This window comes from Tenrec ecaudatus, chromosome 1 (assembly GCF_050624435.1).
Source record: "Tenrec ecaudatus isolate mTenEca1 chromosome 1, mTenEca1.hap1, whole genome shotgun sequence".
Classification (NCBI taxonomy): Eukaryota; Metazoa; Chordata; class Mammalia; order Afrosoricida; family Tenrecidae; genus Tenrec; species Tenrec ecaudatus.
The window spans coordinates 315699662-315709166 of NC_134530.1; positions in this window are offsets into that span (position 1 = coordinate 315699662).

Consider the following 9505-nt stretch of genomic DNA (forward strand, 5'->3'; position numbering starts at 1 on the left):
GCTCTTCTGTGAGGGGCTCGCCAATGATCGTGCAGGTGGGTTTGAGGACTCCACTCTGTTGGGTCCAACAGGTGGGTTTGAGGACTCCACACCTTCATTCATGTCAATTTGATTGTTTGTTTTGAATTTCTGATACCTATTTCCATAGACATCTCATGACCACACAGGTTGCTGTGATCCTTCCATGTTGGCTTTGTTGTCCTCCTGCTAGATGGCTCCTTCTTTAAATTTAAGCCTTTAATGCCCCAAATGCTAGATATTTCAATAGCCAAGCATAATCAGCTTTCTTCACCACATGTGTATACATTTGGCTCCAGTGAAATATAGGTAAGATTTTCTTTTTTAAAAGATTTTCTATATAGGTATTTATACACCTATTTTGTACATTTATGTTTACATATATACATATTGTTATTTATATATACCTATAGATATAATTTTACTTCTTTTTTTCTTCATTGTTTCCTCGTGCTCCACTATCATGTTTACCCATCATTTACCTCTCAGTAATTCCTTTCAGGTACATATCAATTGATCAAACACGACCTGGAATGCTACACCCTCCTCACAGTCCATTTTAGATCCCGTGCTACTCCTCTGTCCCTGTCATTATTTGCTCTTCACTCCCCTCCCCATCCTCCTCCTCTTCAGCCCTCTCACCCCCTGGAACCAGTGGTCCTGCTGCTGTCTCCTTGGGGTTGCTTACCATGCCTATCTTGTGTAGACAGACACGAACACTAACAAAGAGACAGGGTGGGGCATACAAATAGTCCCCAGTATAACTGTTGTCCTGACCCAGAGTAGAGGGGTGTGCATCTGATAAATAATGAGTAGGTCTTTTAGAGTCCATAGGTCCCATCCCCTTTTCTTTCAGGCATCCTTAACCACCCAGGGTGCACTTACCTGACAGCGCTTATGCCCTTTTAGTCCTCAGCGGAGGAAACGAATAGCAGAATTGTAGGCAAACAGATATTTAGGATGATGTAAAGTATGGAAATAATGATAATAATAATAATATAAGGGTTTGGGGAGGATCAGGTGGGGGAGAGAGGGGACAAAGGGGAACTGATATCAGGGAGTTCAAAACGAAAGAAAATGTTTTGAAAATGATGGTGGCAGAAATTGTACAATTATGCTTGATCTCATTGAAAGATGGATTGTTATAGTATCTGTAAAAACTTCTAATAAAATGCCCCCCCCCAAAAAAGCAGCCTTTTAATGTTACATTTTGACCTGAGCAGGGTTGTTTTGTTTCATCCTGATCTTTCTACTGATTGGTTGTCCACAGAAGACCCCTTAGGGAATTGATGACACAGTCCTACTATCTCTTGAGAGATTGCTAGGCTTTAGCTGCCTAAATACTGAGAATCTTCACCCTGCCTAGTGAACACAAAGTCTAACTATTACAAAAGCGTACTATGAAGAAGTTTAAGAATGGAAAAATACATTGGTTAGAAAAATGCTCAAGTAGAAAGAAATGTTTTGAAAAGGATGATGGCAACATATGCGCAAATGTACTTGACATAGAGGGTGTATGGATTGTGATGAGAACTGTAAGATCCCCCATGATATGATTAAAATAAGAATTACATCTTCCTAACTTCAATCATTTGTGTACCACCAACACAACTTTGCTGTTTCTCGATACCATGCACGTGATTACATCTTTAATATTTAAAAATAAATTTTTGACAATTGTAGATTTTATAGTGTATAAAGTTTATAGACAATTGTAGTGTATACGGTGTATTGTGTATAGACAATTTTGTACATATAATATTTTAACTGAATCTTATATTATATTGTTTCCATAATTGCTTCATCTCCTATTGGCATATTTCCCTCTCTTCTCTCTCTCTAAACCTTTAAATATACAGAGTTGTAGGATGCCAACCAGTTTCTCCTCCTTATGACCTTGTACGTATACAACATAGACAGCAGAACTAGCACTACTCAGTCTTGCACCAGACTCACTATCTTTTCGGTTTGAGCTCATTGTTGTACACACGTACACGTGTGCAAGGATGCATGCGTGTGCACACACAGAGTCTCAACAAGCTATGCATGTGTATTTTTGCATCTGTAGATGATGATTTCATTAGCTCTAGATATTAATTTTCTCATTGCCTCTACAAAAATATCGTTAATTTGTCTTACTTCTGGAATTATAGCTCCAGTTCCTGAGGAGTCCTTTTGAATTGACAATAGCACTTTAAACAAAAACAAAACACATGCAAATGGCTTGTGCTGATAGTTAGAGGTTCTTTGTTACCCCAAAGTGCTTGAGAATGTGAAACACCACACGAAAATAAAACAATTGCCGTAACTAAATGGCTGACATGGGCCTAAATTGGACTCCCATTTTGTCCTAGACCTACGCTTCTGCTTTTTAAATTGTGTGACCCATGACCCAGTAACGTGTTCTGCAGTATCCTAAGGTGTCCCAACATGACGGTTACAGCAACCAGCTGTGGAATGCAGGAAACACAACTCAGGTTGAGGAAGCTGCTGTCTTAATTATCTAGGACTCCTGTAGAAGAGTACCTCAAGTGGACAGACCTACTAGAAAGAAACTTATTCGCTCATTGTGTAGAAGGCCAGCAATCTGAATCAAAGCCCATATTTTAGGAGAAGGTTTATTTTCTCTGTCACATCCTGGGGAAGGCCGTTGTCTCCTTTAAATCTCTGAATCGCATGTTCCTTGGGCATCTCCAGGTGACATTTTGGCAGTAATCTTTCCCTGGGCCTAGGAGGTTATAACCATTGGTTTTCTGTTTGTTTGTTTGTAGCAGTGAGGCCTCCTCCCTTTCTGCTCATTTGTTGAAGCTCTCTCATATCTCAGAAGAGATTAGCTAACAGTACCATTGAACCCTATCGATTGCCTTCTGCCCCATTCACATAACTGCTTCTGATCCTTCATTCTTAGCATCATGATAGGTTAGGATGTACCACACATAGAATACTTAGATCACAAAATGAAATACTTCCAGAATAATAAGAATCATGGGCTATTCGAGTGGATGTATATTTTGGGAAAACACAATTCAGTCTATAATGCCCAGGGGAAAAAAATGGGGAAAATGAGTCTTACAGAACATGTTCAGTATTAACCAATCAAACTTGCCCAATACTCCTTCCCAATCCTATAACAACCCCCCCACACACACACACTCCCCCCAAAAAAAACCCCCACCAAACTCACTGTCAAAATCTATTCCAGACCATGGTGAACATATAGGACTGACCCTTTTATGTTTTTGAGATTTTATATCTTCATAAGAGTGAACAGTCTCATCCTTTCCTCAAAGAGCAGCTGATGGGTTCAAACCATGGACTTTGTTGTCCCCACTGACAGCAAATCTCCTGAACAGAGTTCTGCAAAACTGGATGTAAAGAATGTATGCTTATACTTCCTTTTCAGAGCATTGACTTTGAACTTTCATTCCGGAGCTTTCCAATCTGCGAACCTTTGAATCTAAATAAAGCTCTACTTTTGCTTTAAGAAAAGTCTGTATTTAACTAACCTGTATTTATCTAACCCTGTAAGAAAGACAGGGTGCTACACTTCCAAAAAGCCAGACATTGAAAACAACTCTATGTTCTAATTTGACTCATAGGGTGCCACCAGGAATTAATGTCAACTTCACAGTCACTGTTTGGTTGCTGTATTGAGGAGTCTCCTGGAGAGCTTGAAACAAAATACAGAACCTCACTTAATGCTCTGGGCTATTCAATTCAGCAAGTCAGTGGTGGGCCCCAAAATCTCCACGTTCATTGCCCATCATGGTGATCTTGTTCAGATGGTCCTGCAATCACACTTTGAAAAAACAATCCTTTAAATTGATGATCCTATAATGAAGAATCCCCCACACATATTCTTATTATACCTCAATCCTCCTATAATTAAGTTTGCCAAGAAGAAAGAATTAGCAACCCATATTTCATGGTCCTGCTTTTCAAAAATGATCTCTTTTGTTGCCTTAGTCTGCTAGCTAGATTTCGAACACCAGAAGACAGTTTTTCTGAGTCCTCCCACTGTACTACATGGATTCTCAGGACCCTGACTGTATCCCCATCCAGCTCTCTTCTGCCCATTGCCATAAGCATACATGAATGTGGCCTGCACAGTTGGTGGATCATAAAAGAAAAAAATTGTTTAATTAATTTTATCCAAATTTAAATATTCTGTTCTTTGAAAGAGTTTGAAGAAAAGGACACAAAAGCCACAAACTGGTAGAAAATATTTGCTAACTGCATATGTCATAATTATATGAGAAGTAACTGGATTCAAGAGTGTATAAAGAACTGCCCATCTAGATCCATATTTTAATAATAAGACAACAAACAAGTAAATTATAAAAGTTGAAGAGACACTTCACCAGAGATGCTGTAGATGTGAAAAGTAAACAACAAAAGATATTCAGCATCATGAGTCACTAAGAAATGGTAAATAGAAAAAACAATGTAGTACCATTTCACACCCATAAGTCCGATGACATGCAACTAACTATAGAAAGTATTTGTAAAAATGTGGGACAAAACAAGCATCCTGCATTTCTGCTTGGGATGAAAAATGGTACAGCTACTTTGGAAAAGAGTTTGCCAATGTTTCTTTTCATTTCAAGTTAGACATCTATCAAACAACCGAGCCATTCCATCTACTCCAAAGAAATGAAAACATATGTATATCCTCACAAATACCTGCATACAGATGTGTAGGGTACCTTTATTCATAAGCATCAAAAGCTGAAAATAGCTCTCTCTATTTCATTAATCGGAGAAAGGGTTAATATATAACAATCCATCTAAGCATTGAAACATTCACTGTGGAGCAATAAAGGAAACCAACTTTTGATATATGCAAAATGATGGATGAACCTCGTGTTTATACTGAAATGAGCCAGACACAAAGGTCTACATATTGTGTATTTTCATTTCAATGATATGTTGTTAATAGCGAACTACAGGGACAGAAAATAGACCGCTGCTTGCCGGGGACTGGTGGTGGGTGGGAGAAATGGATCATAACAGCATGTAAGGGAATTTGGGATGTTATTCTGTTTGGATTATGGTGGTAGTTGAATAGATGAATGCGATTGTTGGAACTCATAGAAATAAGCACATAAAAGGAGTGAATTTTATTGTGTATAATTTTATACTCAAAATAACTAACTTCAAAATAAAATGAAAAATCGGTCTGCCATATTTAGAATGAAGGTCTTTCCATGAAAGGTCCTTCTGTCATGGCAGAATTTTACCAAACACTCCTGTCCCTGCTTTATGATGTGCAGTCAAAAGCAACGTTTGGATGATTGAATTTCCTTCCAATGAAATTTCATCATCTTTAAATGCTGACCCCTCCTGATTACTTAGTAATAGATTATAAGTGGACCTCAAATATTTTCCCATCATAGTTTTAAGGTTTTGAAGTAGGAGGAGATTGTGATAATTATACATCTTAGAAATTTTAATTATATTCTATGCGGTGAATGGTAGAATTGATTATTGGGTTTTAGTGAGTTATTTACTCATAGCATAGTATAGATGTGAACGTTGAAAAATGTGATCTTAAAAAAAAAAACCTACCCATTTCAGGTACCTTCATGCTCAAAGCATGGTTGATATTGAACTTGATAAAATGCTTTAAGTATCCATGCACTGCTTACTGATCATGCTGTGACCACCGGTGGGGTCTCCAGGAGATTATGCATCATACAAAATAATTCAGTCTGTGCCAGCTAGCACATCGTGACGATTTCATTTTCACCAGTGATGGAAAGGCCAGAGACTGAGAGCAGGAACCTCTTACAGATGAGCTCTTGCAAAATCCACCACATCCTGACTTTTGCAATCTTTAAAATGGATGAGGTGACGTGGTTGGGGCACCCCTGCTGAAAAGATAATGGAGCTTGTCCGCATGGACACAGCCTTCCATGGTTTCCTCCATGTGAACCATAGCATTTCATGAGCAGATCAAGTTTGTGAAAATAAATGACCTTAGATTCTATACCCGACACCGTGCAATACTGCACAGTATGTAATGATTTGGGTTATTTCAATAACACTTCTAACGGACGCACTGATTTCCAATGGAATGGATATGGAGACCTCTTTCCCCCCGAGTTTATCAATAATACAAAAAGGCGATTCACTGAAAATAAAATATTCATAGTTATTAATTACAAATGGATTTAAGGAATGAGTAGGTTATAGGTTTATCTGCATGAAGTCAAGCATCTGGGTTAGTATAGTTTAATTCAGGAAGAGAAGAAACAACATGCCACCCTGGTACTACTTTGGGAGGCATGATACTAATTTAAAGAGAGAAAATTTTGCTGTTTTTATGGTTACAAACGTCATCACTCATGCAGGAATTATGTAAGGGAAGTGAAGTGCGTTCAAAGCACAGGTTTAAGCTTCAAGAAATCACAATGAAATAGAAAAGTTCTTTAGCCTCATTCCACAACATTGTTCATGGAGACACACCTATCCAAAACCAAAGTCGTAACTATCATCCATAAGCATGGAGCTATAGGTCAGCATTTCCACAGAACGCAAGCACAGCGCACGCATTCTACTATCTCCACGAAACGTGTGACCTTACTGAGTGTGAGACTCTAGGTTCTTAAATTATGAAACCGTCCTGCTGGTCTCATAAAATTCTTAATTCCAATTCAACAAATGAACAGTTTCCCTTAAAACTCCAATAATTAAAAGTTCACTGAGTTGAAGTAGAAATGACAATCACATCATTTTAATTAAATGGGAAATAATGTGGAAAACCTGTCAGTGAATAATAATAAACCAAACTTCTGAAATTTACACCAGCGACATTTGTAAAGCAAGCTTCAATCCATTAATAATGGCTTTTAATTAGAACATGCACAAACATGTCAGCAGCATTTGTTTAAAGAGATAAACCTGGCAGGCTAATGTATTACATCTACAGTATTCTAGCGAGCATATTTACCCTGCATCTGGTTTTAACTAGAACAAATAAAACATTTGAAAATAAATCTTTCAAGGAGGCTAGGCACTTATATTTACTCGCCTCTTTCAGTGAGAAACAAATTCCATGATTGTGGTCGCCTATATATGTTGTTATTGATCCTCAGTTATCACCTGAATGTGCTGTTTTTGGGTTTGTTGAGCAATAAGGACAGTAGATAAGAAGTGATTTTGTTTCGCCTTTGATTCCAAAACAAACATCTTTGTGGACAAACACAAATAAACATACCAAATGAAAATGGGCCAAGGGCACAATTTGTGAATAAAGAAAGATAATGTTCTATTTTTGTGAATATGGGATATACTTGGGATTTGTTAGCAAAAAAGGAGATTGGGAAGACAGAGTTATATCTGTTTCCCTTAGCTGTATATCTGATTTTGTATCGTGTTTGCTCCAGTTTAGACAGAAGCAGAGAGAACTTGAGACATTTTCATTAGGTGTCACTGAGTCGGTTCTGATTGGTAATGAGCCCACACCCAACAGAATGAAGCACCATTCAGTCCCATGGCCCCCTCACCATTGTTCCTGTATTTCAGCTCGTGGCTGCAGTCTCTGTGTGAATCCATCCTCTCAAAGGCCTTCCGTTTGTTCACTGTTCCTCCATTTGATCAAACATGGTGTCTTTCTCAAAGCACTGGTTTCTCTTGATAACTTGTCCAAAGTAAATCAAGTCTCACCATTCAGGCCACGAAGAAGCATTCTGGGAGTACTTTTTCCAAGGCAGATTTGTTTGTTTGGGGTTTTTCTGGGGGGCAGTTCTTGGCACTTTCAATATTCTTCTCCAGCATCATGATTGAAAACACCTGTTCTTCGTTGGTCTTCCTTCGCCAATGTCCAATTTTCACATGCACATGAAGTGATTGAAAATACCATAGCTTGGGTCAGGCTTACCTTCATTTGAAGGTAGCATACTTGTTTTTTTACACTGAAAGGAACTTGTGCAGCAAATTTACCCACTGCAATGCTTCATTTGCTTCCTTGACTGCTGCTTCCAAGAGCATTGACTGTGTATGCAAGCAAAATGAAATCCTTGACAATTTCAATCTTTTCTCCACTGTCTCACACTGTTGTCTATTGGTCCATTTATCATGGTATTACCTTTCGGCCAACTTGTGAGCATTTGGGTGCTTAATCAATATCTGTTTGGATTAAAGTGAGAATGTGTGTACACTGAGAGCTAAATATACAATGATTCCAATCAAGCCCAATCAGGGATATCATAAAGACTGGTAATATGTTTCCCTGAAGATTACAACCAAGAGAAATCCATGGCCCATTTCTATTCTGTAAAAGATGTAACATTAGTTGGATGTTTAGAAAACTTTATATTTATAATTTGGGATATATAGTACATATCCCAAATATGTGTATATGAGTCATAATTGACCCAATGACAGAGAGTTTGGTTTGGGTTTATATGTCCCACTATCTTTAAATCAATTCTAACTCATAGCACCTCTATAAGACAGCATAGAACTTTCCCTTCATATTTCTGAGACTGTACATTCTTACAGGAGCAGACAAACTCATCTTTCTACTTTAGGTTGTCTTGTGGGTGTGAACCCTTGACCCTTCGGTTAGCAGTCCAACACTAAGCCTGCAGTCAATGTAGAGCTCCTTTTATTATTTAAAAAATCCCAAACTCACTGTCATCAAATCAATTCAAACTCATCTGTGTATAATGGATATATAATTTTACACCTCAGAAATACAGTGGGTACTATTCTCATAAAGTAAGCCCTGTCTTGGCTTTTAGTTCATATTCAAATCAATGATAATCTCTGGGTGACAGCCACAATTCAGAATTCCACCATAGTGTGTCCTCTCTTCACGTGAACCTTGCTTACATCCAAACAGTAAATTATTTTTAAATGTAGTGCAGTGACCAAGTCTAGTCTCTATTGCAGTAAGTAACCAAATGGATTAAAAAATATATATGTGACCAAATGGCCAGGGATGTAAAAGCATTCATTCCAAAGTCTACAATTTAATGATAAACAAACAAACAAAAGAAATGGGGAAAGACAATAGCAACAAAAAAGAACCTAAACTTTACGTTTTAGAAAACATTTGGTAAGAAGCCATAATTCTCTGATATTTGCAAAAGAAAGGTGAGTGCTCTATGAGATTTGGCTGGAAATCTCCAACACAAGATGTAAAATGTCAAGCCAAGCCTTCTTGAGTTGGCTATGTTAACATTGGACACAGTTACTTCCAATTTTTAAAGGAAGAATAAGGCAAAACCATATCAGGTATGGATTTTATTAGAGAGTTTTCAGAAGGAGTTCTCCTATTGGGGGCTGAAATTATGACATTTATAATTTTAAAGGCTGAAAATGTTGATTGTTTTTTCACCTCTGTTCTCCAAGTGAAATGCTCATCCAGTTTCATTTAAATGTTTGTATGTTCCAGTAAAATGTGTCCTGAACCTGGTTAACAAGCCTGGATATTGGAAGCCTGCTTGTGAGATGATAAAATGGGATCCACTTTATTTTT